Source organism: Chiloscyllium plagiosum, unplaced genomic scaffold, assembly GCF_037043375.1.
Source record: "Chiloscyllium plagiosum isolate Xiang-an unplaced genomic scaffold, Cpla_swu_hap1 HiC_scaffold_2, whole genome shotgun sequence".
NCBI lineage: Eukaryota > Metazoa > Chordata > Chondrichthyes > Orectolobiformes > Hemiscylliidae > Chiloscyllium > Chiloscyllium plagiosum.
The window spans coordinates 126,625,222-126,644,358 of record NW_028270140.1 but is presented as its reverse complement, the minus strand read 5'-3'; the positions used below and the strand labels follow the sequence as shown (position 1 = coordinate 126,644,358).

Below are 19,137 nucleotides of genomic sequence, written 5' to 3'. Positions count from 1 at the left end.
GAGGAAGTGCAGTTACCTATCTTAGCTGAGGTCTGTGGGTCAGAAAGCTGAGGATCCAGTTGCAGAGGGCGGAGCCAAGACCTAGGTCACAGAGGTTTGAGAAGTGTGGAGGGGAAAATGGTGTTGAAGGCAGAGCTGTAGTCAATGAACAGGCGTCTGATGTAGGTAATTGAGTCCTAGAAATATTCAACTCTGAAGCAGACCTACGGTCCAATTTGTCCATGCTGACCAGATCTAGTCCCATTTGCCAGCACTTGGCCCGTATCCCCCTAAACCCTTCCTATTCATATACCCATCCAGATGCCTTTTAAATGTTGTCATTGTACCAGCCTCCACCAATCACCGGGAAATGGCCTTGTCTATTTATCCTATCCGTGCCCCTCATGATTTTATAAACCTCTATAAGGCTACCACTCATTCTCTGACGGACCAGGCTAAACAGCCCCAGCCTATTCAACCTTTCCCTATAAATCAAATCTGTCAACCCTGGCCACATCATTGTAGATCTTTTCAGAACCCTTTCAAGTTTCACAACGTCCTTCCGATAGGAAGGAGACCAGAATTGCATGCAATATTCCTGATGAAGGGCTTTTGCCCGAAACGTCGATTTTCCTGCTCCCCAGGATCTTCCTATTAAGTGTATAAGTCCTGCTCTGATTTACTTTTCCAAAATACAGCACCTCACATTTATCTAAATTAAACTCCATCTGCCACTCCTCAGCCTATCCCGTTGTTCTGAGGTAACCTTCTTTGCTGTCCACTGCATCTCCAAATTTGGTGTCATCTTCAAAACTTACTAAGTATACCTCCTACGTTCGCAATCAACCACCCTATTATTCTTACAGATAGCTGAGGTCTCCTTACAAGTTTGTATCTCAATTTCCTGCTGACTATTGGGGATCTATAATATAATCCCAATAAGGTGATCATCCTTTTCTTATTTCTCCGTTTCATCCAAATAACCTTCCTGGATGTATTCCCAGGAATATCCTCCCTAAGTACAGCAGTAATGCTGTCACTTATCAAAAACACCACTCCCTGCCCACTCATGCCTCCCTTTCTATCCTTCCTGTAGCATTTGTATCCTGGAACATTAAGCTGCCAGTCCCGCCCATCCCTGAGGCACATTTCTGTAATTACTATGATATCCCAGTCCCATGTTCCTAACCATGCCCTGAGTTCAGCCTGACAGCCTTCCCTGTTAGGCCTTTTGCATTAAAATGAATGAAGTTTAATTTATCAGTTCGACTTTGTTCTCTTTGTCCCTGCCTGCCCTAACTATGTGACTTGCTCCCTTTCCCAACTGTACCAGTCTCAGAATGATCTCTTTCTTCACTATTTCCGTGGCTACACCCCCCCCCACCTCCCCGCCGCCAATTTACTAATTTTAATCCTGCCGAGCAGCTCTAGCCTTAGTCCCCTTCCAATTTGGGTGCAATCTGTCCTTCTTGTACAGGTCACTACAACCCCAGAAGAGATTCCAATGATCTAGAAATGTGAATCCTTCTCCCTTACACCAGCTCTTCAGACATGCATTCAACTGCTCTATCCTCCTATTCCTACCCTCACTAGCTCCTAGCATTGGGAGTAATCCAGATATTACTGCTCTCAAAGAATTTTTAAAATTCCTGCCTAACTTTATGTATTCTCTCTTCAAAATCTCATCCTTTTTCCTTTCTATGTCGTTAGTTCCAATGTGTACAACTACCTCCTGCTGATCCCTCCCCCGTTTGGGATCGTTCTGCACATTCTCCAAGAGATCTTTGATCCTGGCACCAGGGAGGCAACACACCATTCTGATTTTTTGCTACTGGCCGCAGAAACTTTTGTCTCTGTTCCTGACTAGATAGTCCACTATCACAATTGATCACTTGGAACCCCAAACTGCTCGTCGTTATATTAGAGCCAGTCTCGATACCAGCAACGTGGCTGTTCATGCTACATTCCCCTAAGAGATGCGATAGCCACAGAAGACCCCTGCACTATCTGTCTCCCACTCCTACCTTTCCTGGAGGTAACCCATCTACCTGAATCTATTTGCAGCTTCTCTCCCTTCCAATAACTGCCATCCTTTACACCCCTAACTCCTGTAAATTCCTTATTGCCTCTTAACTGCTGCTCCAACTGATCCATACGATCTGATAAGATTTGCAACCAAAGACACTTCCTGCAGACACAATAGTCAGTAACATGGAAACTCTCCCTAAACTCCCACATCCGACTGGAAGGACGCATCACTCTACTAAAGGCCATTTTGCCCCTTCACAATCGACAGATCCAGAAAATAGCACCATCTTATTACTCTAAAAAAAAAAGTGCTCCAGGCTGACCTAATACTTATTGTTTATATTTTTAAAAATTTAATGAAGAGACAGATCTCAATAAAACATACAGTCAAGAAAGAACCCACTCTACTCACTTTTGTAGACTTACAGCAAGGTTATACTTAAAAACTATGCATTTATCTGTCCTGTGCTGTGAGCTCTCCCACAAAGGCACTCCGAGGTCAGCTGTGAATTTCGCTGTTTGTTAATTTTTCCCAGACGCAATCCAATGTCCAGTGATACATGAACTCAAACAGCAAAGGCAGTAACTGTGCAGATTCACTGCTGTGTCAGTTAGCAGTCTAAGTTTCTTTCTCTACCTCCCTCACTGACCATGTGGATACTACCTTTTATTTGTCTTCCTCCTTTTAACATTGCTGTTGTTTTGATCTTATCTCTCCAAAGTTCCAAAACAATGCAATAGCATATAAAACAGTAATTGCTGCTCCTGGAATTTGAGGAAATCACCTCCAACACCTAAAATACCTTTTGTCCTTTGTTGCCCAGATATTCCAGGGATGAGTGCAGGACTAGGGAGATGGTATCCGCGGTCAACCTGTTGCATTGGTAGGCAAATTGTAGGGGATCGAGGCAGGCTGGGAGACCGGAGTTGATGTGGACCATGACCAGTCTCTTGAAGTACTTCATGATTATATCACTGTTCCTTCGTTGTTGCTTTCCCAAAACCCTGAAATTCCCTTCCTAACAGCATTGTGGGTCTATCTACAGCACATAGACTGCAGTGGTTTAAGGCATTTCAACACCATCTTCTCTAGGGTAACTAGGGATGGATAATAAATGCTGGCTCAGCCAGCGATTCCTACATCCCATGAGTGAATAAGGAAAAAATATTGAATGCTGGAGCAGGCTCAAGGAACTGTTTTCTTTTTTACCCCAGTTTATGTTCTTGTTTATTATTGAGTCAAATACTCTTGGGTGGCCATGATTGCTGAAGTGTTTTAGTAAGAAGTACATGAAAATTGTCAACAAAGTAATTTCAGCAATACTTGAAGAAATAGCTCTTCTGTTTCTGCTATATTTAGATTGAAATTACTTTCTGGAATGATTCAATAATCATGACCAAGTTCATTATGAATTAAAAGTTGTCTACATTTGACTTCTGATTAGAATTAATTGTTGCTTTAGCACAGTGAATGTGTAAGATTTTTCATTTATCCACATATTTGACAGGTTCATCTTTAAAAAATAATATTCTCAAACATTACTCATTATCACAGAATGTTTTAAATTATAATTGGAGCATAATATTATCGAGGGAGACAGACATGTCAATTTTTCACAATGTTAAAACCTTTTAATGCTTAAATCTAACCTGAACTTCTTATATTCTACAATATTTCCTTTATTAACACGGCAATTCAGTTAAAATAAAAAGGTAAACAACATGCAGAGTTGTTTACTTGCATGTGTAGGTAGATGTGTCATGGTTGACAGTGCAGGGTGCCAATGGCGTGTTATGTGATAAACTATCTCTTAGGACAAAATAGTTTGTATTTGTTCTTACTGGAGAAGGAAGACTTGTATTTGTTTTGTCCCGAATGGAACTTCATGACGGTCACTATCTTTGATTTTGTGGGATTTAATGACGATCTCAAGCTGTCATATCAAACCAGTCTTGTTTGCCATTCTTCTCACTCCCAGATTTATTTTTTATTCACTCATGGGATATGGGCGTCAGTGGCTAGGCCAGCATTTATTGCTTGTTCCTCATTGCCTTGAGAAGGTGGTGGTGAGCTGCTGCAGTCCATTTGAAATCTATACTCAGACCCACAATGCCCTTAGGAAGGGAATTCCAGGATATTGACCCAGTGTCTGGATGACCAGTGGCTTGGTGACGAACTTGAAGGTGGTGGTGTTCCCATGTATTTGCTATCCTTGTCTTTCTAAATGGAATTAGTTATTGGTTTAGAAGGTGCTTTCTAAGGATCATTGCTGAATTTCTGGAGTGCATCTTGTAGTTGGTACACTACTGAGTGTTGGTGGTGGAGGGAGTGGATGTTGTGGATGTAGTGCCAATCAAGTGGGCTACTTTGTCCTGGACAGTGTCGAGCTTTTTGAGTGCAGACAGACTTTGCGGATTCAGGATGTACATTATTCCTAGCTCTGGCATGCTCTTTTGCTACTGTGTTTATGTAGCAAATCCAGTTGAGTTTCTGGTCAATTTTAACCCCCAGGATGCTGGTAAAGGTGGATTCAATAATAATAACGCCTTTGAATGTCAATGGGTGGTGCATAGATTATCTCTTATTGGAAATAGTTATCACCTGGTATTTGTGTGGCTTGAATTTTACTACATTTGTCAGCCCTAGTCAGGATATTGTCCAGATCTTGTAATTGAACATGGACTGCATCAGTATCTGAGGAGTCACAAATTGCTAACTTAGACAAATGAATAGTGCACGAACTGAGAACCCCAAATCAAAACTGAACTTTGTTGTGAAGCAAAAACAGGATGAGCTGGTGACATTCAGCAGGTTATTGTAGTGTCTGTGGAGTGAAACACAGTTTATATTTCAGGTGTGTGATCTCTCAGTGCAACTGTGAAAAGTTACAAATGTATCAGTATTTGACATGTACTGGCAGAAGGCAAAAAGAATATCCATGATCAACATGAAAAGAAGAGAAATTGAAAGATAGAGGGTTCAATCTCCTGGGACCAAAGGGAATGGTGATGGAGTTGAGGAAAAAGGTGCTAAGAATTGGTGTGCCATTGATTGTAAACAAAAAGTAGTTGGAAAGGGAAAACTTAGGGAAGGAAAGGGGTTTAAAAAAAAAGCACAAATATTATGGTCTGAAACTGTTGCATCTGAGTCCAGAATGCTGTGAGGTTCCTAACTGATTGATGAGGTGCTGTTCCCCAAGCTTGCATTTCATGACTTTGGAATAGTACATTAAGCCAAGGACAGGGATGTTAATGTGAGAACGGGTTGGAGAATTGGCAGGCCATTAGAAGCTCAGAAGAGCAGGCCAGATGGATTGAACAGAAGTGAACACCAAAGTGGCTATTCAATCTGCATTATATCTTCCCAACATGGAGGAAGCCACACTGAGCAGCAAATACAATAGACTAGATTGAAAGAAGATTTAGTCATAGGAGAGAGAATAAATAAAAAGACGTGTTGCATCTCCTGAATTAGAGTGGGAACGAGATGGAGTGCTGGGGTTTACTGAGAAATGAACCTGACTATCATGAAGAAAATAGTCCCTTCGGAATTTTGAAAGGGGAAGGTATGGAATGATATGTCTGGTGACATCACATTGGAAATGGCAGAAATGGTGAAAAATGATTCATTGAATACAGAAGCTAGAGGCATAGAAGGTCAGCACAAAGGAAACCTTAATTTTTCTGGAGAGAGGAGAAGGGTGCAGAACTGTTGGAATTTTGGCAAATGCAAATGAGGATCTTGTCAACCATGATTGTGGGGAAGAAATCCTTGGTTGATGAAGAAAGCCTATATCTCAGAAGCTCTAGTTTCCTTTACAGAACCTCTGAGCTTGCAGTGGACCATTCTTCATGTCCTGAGAACGTCCAAGGGGTTGGATATTATGGTTTTCATTTGAAATGGGGTGATAATGTCAATCCATCAGTCAGAGTGGAGGGGCTGAATGGTCTACTCCTGTTTCTATATCTTATATTTTCATGATCTTCATCGTAACTGCACCCTAAGAACTACTGGGTCAATATTCGATTCCAATCACTGGTGTAACAAATTCTCATAATTTATCTCCTCCCTCCCGAAAAGCCAAATGGAGTCTTTACCACTTCATTATTCTTAAGCACCTATGTTTTGACCTGAAGCCTGTGTGATTACTTGAAGTCGGTCATTGCTCAAAGTGATGGGAGTTGACAACAAATCAATATTTTTCACGGTACATTTGGAGATGTTGTTGTGATAATCCTGGTCTCAAAGTTCATTAAATTGTGAAATTCACCTTCATTTTTCTGGTAGCTCTTGTCCTTCACTGCTTTTTACTTTACTACTTTAATTCCAGAAAAAGGGGGAAAAAAAAAACAAAATATGCAGTTCTACTTGTGTGCCCAGCCTGTATTCCAGTGAAAATGAATGTTTACGCGTAAGCAATATAAATGTTATTTTGATGTGCCGGTTTAAATTGCTCCTTTTTAAAATCTGTCCAGCAACCGCACATGTGAATTTCAGTCAAAGTCTGAGATGGGGAGGCAAAATAATTTTTTTGGATGATTTTTAAAAGTAGTTCAACTGCAAGTGCCCTGGTGAGATTTTTGTTTTAACTGCAGCAAGTCCTCCTGTAAGTTGTCATATTCCTGAAAATTGCAATTTAAGTGAAGCAACCTTAAATGAAACACAGATTTGCCAACATCGAACCAATGAGATGATCTGATGTTGGGGATATAAAAATGCAGAAAATTGGAGACAGAGCAACTGTCATTGAGAGAAGCAAGAAATTAGGAAACACTATCTATCAAAGGTACCTTTTCATATGAAACATATTCGCAGTAAAAAGAAAGATGACGACCCATGGCGATCTTCAGCTGGAAGAAGACAGACACTGATGATGACAGCTGCTGTGTGATTTTGAAATGAAGTTGATGTAATTTTAATAATTGTCTTACTGGAATAGCATATTGTTATAGAGTTGGAGGCGAAAAATAAGCAGTTAAGAGAAAGCGGGGCTTAAATTGTGAATAGTTGTTGTTTAATGTTCACTTTTAGAGTTAAAATATAAATTGATGTTATTTTCTTTAAATAGTGGAATTTGGGAGTTCTCTGTCACTCATAATTTAACAGATTACGAGACAACATGAGCTTTTCAGGGTGTTTGGTTTAATTAACAGAGGGGTTCACTGCTGTGCCATAACACTTCACTGCTGCTTGGACACATTGCTGGCATTTTCTTTCCTTACACTATATAATGGGTATCCCTACACTGCATGGGATGCAGTAGCTCACGTGGTTCTACCGCCAACATCTCCAGGAGACTTAGTGATGAGCAATGGCCAGCCACATGACATGTCATAAGAGAATCAAAAAATGTAAACTTCAAAATAAAATAAATTGATGATTGGGAGAAAAAAATTCAACGTATATTAAAGGAAAATAAATACAAAAAAATTACTCACAACTACCTGGTTTTGAATTCTCCAGGCCACCTCATCACAGAAGTTATTTGGTGCAGATACATCCAGGACTTCAGTACAAGCTCGATGAAGGGAAAATGGGGCCAGCTGAAGAAGTTTTCAGTGGTGGCAACGGATACTGGGGACTTCTAAAAGTCACAGCAAAGGGTGGGAATAGGAGCTCAGGGAAGAGGGACTGAGGGCATTGATCCTAACGATGCTGAGGAGAACGTCTGGTGTAATGGAATGTTCAGCCACAGAACAGGAGATGTATGACACCATGTTATGTGAATAACCCAATATGCTGTGCATATTTTGTGACAGCATGAGTCCACATTAAGCTAGGATTTAGCACTCTCTGGCCACTCCAGGTTTGCTGCTCCTGCAACATATTTTTTTTAGGTTTCTAGGGGTTTTTTTTCTGGAATAGTTTGACCGGGTAAGATGACACTTTCATTGCTAGCCTGATTTTGTGGGGGGGTTTTATGTCAGACAGCAATTTCCCAGAACTTCACTATCAAATGACCTTTGATGTTTAAGGACTGAGGATTCCTTAATGAGCATAAATTACCATAGTTGCATCTGATTTTCAAGAGAGGTGACCTGCAAATGTGCTTTTCAATGTCTCTGTGCATTGACAATGAATAGTAATGAGTTTGTTATTGATACTACCTTATGTTCATTGTTGGTTGCCACTGTCGGTGGTCAAGGCATTTTAATGGGAGTTAGGTAAATCTTGTGTTTATCTCCTTCTATGATTTTGTTTTGTCCTGAGAGTACGCTAACAAACCCTTGCAATCTGGACTGAATAGTTTCTGATTTGCATGCATGTTCCTTTAACCTCTCTGAAGGTTAAGTTGAGTCCCCAGCAGGTAGAGGAAAGCTTGCTGCTAATTAAGTTGCGTTATTTCCCAGTCAGTTAAACATGCAGTGCTGCTGTTCACATGGGGTTTGTTTGGGTCAACTTACTTATGCAGCGGTCGAGAAGAGAACTGTATCACCCAACCTCGTATCATCCCCCACCTTCGGCATTCCCTCAAGAGTGAGGAAGCATTTCTTCCTCTCCACAGTTGTGATTAAACAGTTGAACGCTTGGATCCTCATCCCCTGCCAATGGTGTTTGAAGAGGCACGCAGTGGCAAGCTTGGATTTGTACATGTTCCTTCCACTGTTTATGCTTGCTATCCACCGGGGTCTGTTGTAGAAGTCCAGGATGTTGACACCTTCATGGATACTGCTTCTTCAGCTTGTGCAACCCTGGGGAAGAAATTCCCTCTGTCCATGGGGATATGTTTTACTCCGAAGACTTTGAGGGCATCCTTGAAGCTTTTTTCTCTATTCTCCTGGTAACTGCTTACTATTTTGAAACTCCGTAGAAAACATGTTTTGGAAGTCTTCATGCCAGGCACATGTACAGTGTTGCTTATCCAATGCAGTTAATTGACTGCAACCAATGCAAAGATATTTCGGTTTGGTGGATTGGTCATGCTAAATTGTCCATTGTGTCCAACAATCTACTTCAACTCCATTTTCAAGGAATATGAACCTGCACACCAAGGTCTCTTTGTTCAGTAACACTGTAGGGATTCAATGGTTCTATTCAAAAGCACTTTACAGCCAATGAGGTGTGATATAGGGCTGAACAATTCAAAGACTCTGGGACTGAGGCAGAGACTCTGACTAAGGCAGAGGGAGAGGCCAAGACTCGGACAATGGGCAGTGGGACATGAGCATGCGCAGAGGCAGTCAATAAGTGACCAACTGGCCAGTGGATAGACAGCCATGAGGCAATTGAAAGCTGGGTGGGAGGCTGTGCTGTGAGGGTATCTCTTGTTGAAGAGCTCAGTCACGGTGAAGGTTTCAGTGGAAGCAAATAGGCCCAGTGTGGACTCACTGCCAGCATCAGACGTTACTTCAGGTTCCTGGCGGCCTCTGCACTGAGGTGGTCCTAGTGCTGACTCATGGCTGCTGCAGCTGCGGAGGCAAGTTTGGGTTCCTAGCAGCGCCTGCATCCTGCATAGACTCTTTGAAGTGGTGACGGAGGTGAGTTTGGGCTCAGTATTAGACTCTGTGCCGTCGGCAGCGGCTGCATCAGTGAGGTTGGCTCAAAGCAGATTCACGGCAACAGCAGGGTCGGGTTTGGGTCAGTGTGGTACCCGGTAGTGTCGACACTGTCTGTATTGGTGAGGCCCAGTGAGGACTCATAGTGGTGAGGTGTTGGTGGAGGCAAGATGGCGCCAAGGAGTGGTGACCTTTGCTCCAGTAGCAGCAGCGCAGTGAAAATACTCATGCCTGGTCACCAGCCCCAAGTCGGAGCATTTAACAAGAAGGACTGTAAAGTTGAATGCATTTTCTTTACTACTTTGTTTCTTCTGCCTTTATGTTTTATGTTTTGGTTGAATTTTCTGGGTTTTAAGATGATGCCAGAGAGTGGTGACACTGTACAACATTTCACTGTATTTTGTAACAAAGCACATGTGACAATAAATTAAATCAAATCAAATTCTTGTGAACGGGGTTAAAAACTGAAAATGTGGAGTAGATGAATTTATTATATCCTCGTTGTTGATAAGGCCCCACTCACTCCCAGCCTTTGATACCTTGTTCATCTACTGTTGAGGTTCTGCTAATGTTTACTGGTTGCTCATGGAAACTGGCTGAAGAAATGTCTATTCCATCAATAAGAGAGTTTAACGAGTCAACAGAAACACAAATATTTAGATTTATCTGTCAGATCTGACAGCCCATTCATACTTAACAAGGTTTTAGAGATAAGCTTCTTTACTGCACAATCCCCTTTATAGATTAGTATTAAAAAGCAATCATGACACATGCTTACAATAATTCTGTTTAGCCTGATGTCTATAAACCTTAATGCCCTTGAAGCTTCTTAATTAAGGACGTGTCTTAAGTTTTGATTTAATGACTCGTAAAATCCCTAATTGTAGGCAAATAGTTATTCTGGGTGATTAAAGTGGCAGGTTGAGAGAAACTGCACGATACCTGCCTGAGTTGTAGGGTACGCTAACAGCAAGTTGATCTAAAAGAAATGGAAAAAAGAAATCCTTATTAATAAGCTTGTGAAAGAAAGTAATAGATAGAGAATGGAATCAATATCTCAGAGAGAAGGGCAAACAAGGATGATTGAGCAATTGGAATTCCTTTTCAGGCAGCTTTCTGTGTATGGTGTCAATCACAGGATGGAGATTGTGTATTGATATGAAAGATGAGGCTTTTCATTTAGATGGAACCTCAGGAGAAGAATGGTATGTTTACATGGAGCTGCTGGAAGTTGATCACGTGATTAGGCATTGCATTACTGCTGTCACTGTGACAACCACGTAAATGCAGACACCAGTACTAAATCATCAAATTCAACATAAAATTATAAAAAGACAGCTTAAAACAAAACAAAACAAAAACTTGCTGACTATCTCAGACTCCACTCCTTCCCATTTTATTAATGGCCTTGATTTTTTCAACCTTTGTCTGTTTGTTCTTTCTCCACGTTTGTGTTTATGTATGCATATTATGTGGACTTTTAAAACAAAATGGCAGAATTTGGAGCTTTAGGTGAGTTATGTACCTAATTGTATTTACTATACCCAATATTGTACCCAGGTTTTAAGTCCATCCATCAAATCTTTCACCAAATGAATCTCCCAAAAAACTGGCCTTCACCCGACAGTCAAATACAAACAACCTTCAGGTGCACTTGTTCAGAGTCTCAACGTCTCCTTTATAAATATGATTTTTATTTGTTTTGGAAAAACAATCTTCTGAGTATGATTATTTTAAAATACATTTTTGTGGCATAAATATCTGTCACCCTGAAAATGAAGAAGTTTTGCCATTGCACGTTCTTAAAAAGACTAGTGTTTGAATGATAAGCGAGTTGAAATTTTAAGGCTCTGAGAACAATTCTTTATTGAGATTACAATTTCATTATGATCTGATTAATTCTCCTCTGATGTAGCCATTTTGAGTTTGGCTGTTTTCTAACATGATTGGGTGGCTTCTTAAGCATTTTCTGACGTTAACAAAAGGGGTAGACAAGCAGGAGGCTGGACGAACACAGCAAGCCAGGCAATATCAGGAGGTGGAGAAGTCAATGTTCCGGGCGTAACCCTTCTTCAGGATTGGGGGCAGGTGTAAGTGGAGCTGCAGATAAAGAGGGTGGGGGAGAGGGGAGGGGAGGGGAGGGGATGGTGAGGTAGTGGTAGGTGAACACAGGTAGAGGGTATGACCTGGTTGGTCGATGGGAGGAATGAATCTGGTTTGTAGCTGAAAGGAATGGTCGGTCAGAGGAGTGGAAGGGAGGGGTGGGGTTGGGGAGGGAGTCTGGGACGGATGGGAAAGTTATTTGAAATTGGAGAAATCCATGTTGAGTCTTCCAGGCTGTCGGTTGCCCAGATGGAAGATGAGGTGGTGTTCCTCCAATTTGCTGTCTGATTTGGCAATGTTCTCCAATTGCAAATAACCTCCCTTCCCATCCTCTGATTGCCTTTCTAACCCCTTCCTCCTCCCTTCCATTCCTCTGACCCTTGCTTCCAGTTAGGCAGAAGTGAGGACTGCAGAGGCTGGAGATTGAGTCGAGAGTGTTGGGTTGGAAAAACATAGCAGGTCAGGCAGCATCTACCATCCCAAGGGCTTTTGCCCTAAATGGCTATTTTCCTGTTCCTCGGATGCTGCCTGACCTGCTGTGCTTTCCCAGCAACACACTCAATACTTCCTCCCGTCGTCCCAAAGGTCATATCCTCCATCTATGTTCACCTATCCCTACCTCACCACCCACCCCACTCCCCACCCAAAATCCATTCTTTATCTGCAGTTCCCCTTGCACCCACCTCCAGTCTTTACACCCAAAAAGTTGACTTCTCCACCTTCTGAGGCTGCCTGACTTGCTGTGTTCTTCCAGCCTCCTGTTTGTCTGCCTTGGATTCCAGCATCTACAATTATTTTGTCTCTTTCTCAGCAAAATGGCAACTTCAGGTGTGTTTTTGGGTTGTGCCCCTCTAGGAAGCTTTTGTGTTTTGCTGTGTTTATTTCCTTGTCTTTCTATTATTCTATTTCTTATGAAACAGTAGTTCTGTCTTCCTCATGTATAGTTTAACCCATTTCCACCTGCTTCCCACATGGCCATGAAATGATGGTTGTTCCAAGTCACATGGTGGCTCACAGCACGAGGGACATGCGTTAGCACTGCTGGCTCACAGCACGAGGGACATGAGTTCGATTCCAGCCTTGAGTGACTGGCAGTGTGGAGCTTGCCATGTTGTTCCTGTTTCTGCGTGGGTTTCCTCTGGGTGCTCCGGTTTCCTCCGACTGTCAAAAGATGTGTAGTTTAGGCACTAAAATTGCTCATAGACTACAAATCCCTGGACACCATGTGAATTAGCTGTGGGAAGTGCAGGGTGGGATGGTCTTTGATAGGTTGGTGTGACTCGATGGGCCGAATGGTCTGTTTCCACACTGTAGGGATTCTGTGATTCTTTGATCTGCAGCTGGGAAACAGAGCCAAAATCATCAAGAAGAATTTTCCACAGATGTAAGTTTGCTCGCTGACCTGGAGGGTTTGTTTTTAGACGTTTTGTCCCCATACTAGGTAACACTGGTGAAACGCTGGTGGTATGGCCCGCTTTCTATTAATATGTTTCATCACCAGAGGTTCACTGATGATGTCACCTACTATGGTGATGAAACGTCTGAAAACAAACCTTCCAGCTCAGTGAGCAAACCTGCATCCAGAACCTCAACCTGAGTGACAAATCTTCTCAAAACATGCTAAACATTTTCCATATTATGGGAATACTTTTGCCTCATTACTGCATGTTCTTTGGCCACTTGCACTTGAACTGACCAGAGAAACTACCCTGGGCATTCTGCTTCATCTTCAAGGATAAATCTCCACATGCTCGTGGTGTACGATGTTAAAGATAAGTGTTTCAACTAATTCTTGGCCTTTCATTTTCACAAAGCTTTTTTTTTGAATCTGTGATTCCATTTCTATTTTCTTTGATTATTACCCACTTTGCACTGGGCGTCTCTATCAACCATCTTATTGTTAACTGAGATTTCCTGACACTGCTGCTGCTCTGTTTCTAATCACGTTTAAAATGTTGCACGTAGGCTTTGTTCAGTCATTCAGGCATTCATTCCTAGCGTTGGAGACAAACTCAAAGTGGAATGTAACCTTCAACTGTGGTGGATAAGTTTGAAAGTTGACAGAAGCCACATTTGACCCAACATGGCAGGTGTGTCCTATCTGCAAAATCCTGTAGCCACTGGTTTGACTTACTCTAGGAACTGTATTGGATAAAGGAATAAATGGGCAAGTGACTATGTGGGCAAAAATAACTATCAGTAAAGTATTGGGTCACATTTAATAAAGTTAAAAACATTTAGGGGAAATCTATGTGAAATTTTGTATGCATTCCCAATGTTTGAGCAGTTTGATCTATCCCCATATCCTTGGTAAATATGCTGAAAAGAATTTATGCCATTTGCTGTAGAGTGTGGTGGCTCAGTAGTTCGCACTGCTGCCTCACGACACCAGAGACTTGGGTTCGATTCCAGACTCAGGCGACTGGGCACATTCTCCCGTGTCTGCGTGGGTTTCCTCCCACAGAGATGTGCAGGTTAGGTAGATTGGGCAATTTAGAATGGCCATACTGTCCGTGGATCTATAGGTAAGATGGATAAACCAATGGAAGTGCAGATGATGGGGTGGGTGTGGGTGAGATGCTCTTTGGTGGTTCAGTGCCATCTTGCTGGGCCAAATGTCCTGCTTCTGCACTGTAGGGATCCTATGATTCATTGATTGCATTGCACACTGAGTCACTGAATGGAAGTCAGACTCTGCTTCAGAGGATCAGTATCTTAGATTAGATTACTTAGTTTGGAAGCAGGCCCTTCGGCCCAACAAGTCCACACCGACCCGCCGAAGCGCAACCCACCCATAACCCCTACATTTACCCCTTCACCTGACACTACGGGCAATTTAGCACGGGCAATTTAGCATGGCCAATTCACCTGACCTGCACATCTTTGGACTGTGGGAGGAAACCAGAGCACCCAGAGGAAACCCACGCAGACACGGGGAGAATGTGCAAACTCCACACAGTCAGTCGCCTGAGGCGGAAATTGAACCCGGGTCTCTGGCACTGTGAGGCAGCAGTGCTAACCACTGTGCCATCGTGCCATTGTGAGCCACTGGTGAAATTTTCATTGGAGAAATTTTGAGGGATGATTTGTGCTTTGAGAATACTGAGAAAAAGGGGAAAAGAAGCAACATGTTATAAACGTCTAAACTACCCTAGTCATTTGTACATCTGCAAACTCAATTTTTGGCTTGATGCTATCATTTATTCATTCAGCCATTGATTGTTTGGGTGATAGTGACCATACCGCCAGCAGAGGGAACACTTGTACCTTCACAAGGACAGCTTGGCGTTAATTCTGGAATTCACTGACACTGCTTAGCTTTTTGATAATTGAGCTCAAGGTCTAAGAAAGCAGATGTGCTGTGCCTTTTGAATTATACTTCAGGACAGTGAGATAATGAGAAGTTAAAATATCAATTCATCAGAGATTACCGGTCTATGTCAATACTCCATTACCTAGCCCACTTTGCTGCGCTAACCGCTGTCCAACTTAATTGTTGTTTTTTTTATCAGGAAACTGTGACACTTTGAAAGGGATTTTTTTTACTTGTGAATCTATCAATATAATATTGAGCTTGATATCAGATGTGGGTCAATCCAATTTTTCTTCCAAATGTTATTCTTTAAAAATAAATTGAAAACTGTAGATTCATGTGCATGGTGTGTTGGTTTGATAAATCGTATACACACTCGCCTTGTATAGGACCTAACTTTTTCTAATGGAGGTTTGATTTGGAAGCTGAGAAAAATAAAGGCTTACTGAAACCTAATAACGCACAGGGCATCAAATCTACTGATGTAGTGGAACTTTTATTGCAAAAGGATTGATTGCACATAATCTACAGAATGGGTGTTCTTGAAGTATGATGTGTAGGCAATATCTGTAATACACTACACACATAGACATAAGGTGTTTTCCATTTGAAACAAGTAATGAATCTTCCAGTCTGTGGCCTAGAGTTGGCAAGGCAACTTAATTGTGTATGGTGGCGGTATCTCAAAATCCAGTAAACATCTCGCCTCTGTCTCAGTCATGTCCTGGCTGGCAAGACCAAGGCTCAACCTCCTTTTGCTGTCCATTGACCCTTAAATGGTTAATTAATGTGCAATTCAAGATGAATTAAGGTCCTACTTCTGCTTGGACTGCAATCTTGGCTCCAGTTGAGAAAGGAAATGACCCATTTGACTGATTGTTTGGCCATGTGTCCTTTGAGGAATGTGGCAGGGTGCATGATGAAGGAACTGTGTGTAGATCAGTGAGAATGGTTATTACCCTTGCATCTGATGAAACCCTTTATTCCCCATCTCCACAAGCACTCATTTAGAATCATAGAATACAGTGCAGAAGGGGCCTTTCAGCCCATTGTGTCTGACATACCAAAGCTTTTCTAAATCTACACTAGTCCCATTTCTCAGCCCCTGGCCCATAACCTTAAATGTTATGGTGTGTGGTTCTATGATTCTAAAGTGGCGGTGCTTGTGGACAGAGGGGAGAAGGGCTTCAGAAGCGCACCCACTACTGCATGGCCCTTGGAATGTTGATTGTTCACCCAGGAACAGTCATAACCCCCTGAGTAACATTGCTGATTTGTGAGAGCTACTAACCTCAGATTGGTCAGCAGCTGTTTGCTGGCTAGGATTCCTGCTGGTAGGGACTTGAATTTGGAGAAATGCTAGCCACTGACCTCAAACTTGTCTGATTTAAGGAATATTCTTCAAGCTGTTCTGAAAAGTCAGCTAGGGTGTCCTTTTCAGCACGTGAATGCAGCGCCCAATGAAAATAGTCTTTCTTGTGTGAAAGTTTATACTTTGCTAAACAGATAAGATTGTTGATATGATATCACTTAGAATTAATACTACATTACTTTATGAATGCAATCATTGGGGTCATTGGAAGGAGGTAGTAAAGTCTGATTTCAATGTTTAAATATACCACCCCACATGACTACTGGGCAGTTTCCTACTAGAAATAGTAGGAATACTGTATTATGTACAGGGAGAGGTATTTAAATTGTAATTATATTAGTGTCTAGTCATGAAATGGTATTTTATTCTAAGACCAGGACATTCTTGCTAATTATTTGGTTCCAAAATAGAAAATTAATCCTATTAATGATTAATATTGATATACCAATACTCTTTCAATCATGTTTAAGTTTAATTTTAACAACAAACAAGTATCAATAGGTGTTATCTTTCAAGCTAAATATTTTGGAAGTATTTACCTAAATGGGGAAAGCAAGTCCTCAGTATTTTGCCACTGGCCTTTTCATCTTTGTTTAAGCTCAAAATATGTTGTAAACTAGAAGTATTAATATTCAGTCTTATTTTATTAATCCAGTGATGAGCCACGCGGTGATAAAAGAGTGGTTCTGCTTTCTGATGTGTAAATGTGGTATCTTTGAATATCTTTTATAGATGACAGCTGCGTGTGTCATTCTTACCTGTTTGTGCATAACATTCTATTTCACCAACACAATGCCACATAATAAGATGATGGATCTGTTTGTGTGGTAAAATTGCAAATTCATGTGTACGTTTCCAGAAATGCATATGCTTTCAACATTTTGTTTGAATACTGTCGATGACTGAATAAGTGCCATTCACAGTCTGAGCCTGCTTGTTTGCTAAGGTTTCTGTTCTTTCGAAGTCGCTGGAAAGATGAGTGCTAGACTGAGCTTTGCTGTACTGCCAACCAGCTGCGTCTCAGCTTCTCACTGTCAAATCCAGCTGCTATCTTTGCAGAGGTGTCACCACTGATTTACCCTCATGTTTGACCTTAAAGCTTGCTTTGAGTCCATTTATCATGCTGATGGCGAAGGGGAAAGCTATGCTTTACGAGGCTTCTATCTCTCTCTTAATGATTTGAAGAGAGGTTGACAACATTTTTGATTTCAAGCGAGCTAGTGTGTATGAGCGAGCAGTGCTGGAGCCCACTTGCTGCTATGCACAGCAGCATTCACGGTCTCCTGAAGTTACTGGAGTGAATAACTAGAAACAGTCAGCTGACTTTCAGTCTCCAATCGGGACAGCTGTGATGTAAGTCTTTAGCAGCTGCAAGGATCAGAATTAGCATGGTGAGGTCTCTTGCACTGCAGCATGGCCATATAGTGGAAGAAATGAGAAAAAAGCACAGGGTAGCATGGATGAGTCCAGTATTCTCAGACGTCGAGGACTTCAGGTAAGCAGAGGCATTTTATTCAAGAAGTGAGACAGCATTCCTACCATGAGCATTAATGATCTTTTGTTGCATTCCTTCAGGATGCTAAAGGAAAAGATTGTAATGTTCAAACATTTGTAGCTTAATTTGTGATGTACTGTTCTGGGAAAGGTGGTTCATAAGAAAACATTAAACTCTAAATGAAGTCTTTAAAAGAAAATGGGTTGATATCTTGTGGATACACTTAATTGAACTAGTTGCAGGCAGTTATAATGCATTATTTGAAAGGCAGGGAAGAGGGACTTAAACTACTCACTGTACTCTTTGGGCACACAGTAGCTTTCAGTAAAGTTTTTTTGGCAGAGCTAGAAGAATGAAAATGACAAACTCATTCACTAGTAAATAAGAACTCACCTCTTTAAATATGAATTTTACATTCCTGTTGTAATATGTGTTCAGGCATTAAAGTTCACTTTTACCTTGTACTTTGTTGAAGGTACACTTTGCTCTTTGTGATTCAGAAAGTTTAGTTGTCCAATTTAATAAATACATTCATAATATTTAAAGCAGATTCGGTGTTCCTTTTAACTGGCTGTTTATGTTCTATGGTGAATTTGAATTATTGTGTAATTGTCACTTTATGATCAAGTTTTCTGGTTGAATATCTAAAATTTTGACTTAAGCGCACGTTTTTTTTTGATATGCATAACTCATCAATCAGACCTATAGCAGTGAAAACATTTTATCACTTAAAGGAAACCCCAGTTCCATAAATTATCAATAATTTTGTTCGGTTAGCTCAAAAAGTATTAATTTTTGCTGGGTTACAGTTTCACTGGTGTCTTGCCCATGGTGTGCCTTGATGCCCATTCATTTTAAGACCCTGCATGTCATGGTGACCCTGGGAAGTCACCAGTGTCCAGGTTTGATCTTGTTCCTACTTGATGTTTGGACCGCAGGGGTTGCCTGTTGGTGGCCAGGAATCTGATTTAACAAGCACCAACCATAGTGCCCCTCTTTGCCATCTGCTCAGTTAGCTCACCAGAAGCCAGTAATTAAGTTGAGCATTCCTGAGTGGTCAAGCTATTCCTGATATTCCTTTCCTTAAAATAAGGTGGGCAGGCTTATAATGTTTCTTCATTCACTTGCAGTGTCAAATTTTAAACTAGTCTGCCTTGTTTAGATTAACGCATCTAAGTAGTTTCATGACTATAAATATTCTGTTTAAAAGTCCTAATAGTGGAATACTACCTTCTTCGAAACAAATGAATTTTCTACTAATACCAGCTTTGGCGATACTTTATATCTGCTGTGAAGTTGAGGAACCCATGTAGTGTACAAGACTGCACTTGCCCTTTTGCCTTTGATCAC

At 41.3% G+C, this 19,137-nt stretch overlaps 1 protein-coding gene across 4 annotated transcripts in view; it reads left to right on the top strand.

The window, feature by feature from the left end:
* The window catches only part of LOC122558001 (microtubule-associated serine/threonine-protein kinase 4-like), a 475,290-nt gene that overhangs the window by 144,247 nt on the left and 311,906 nt on the right, over positions 1-19,137 (top strand). The gene's annotated exons all lie outside the window — the stretch shown is intronic.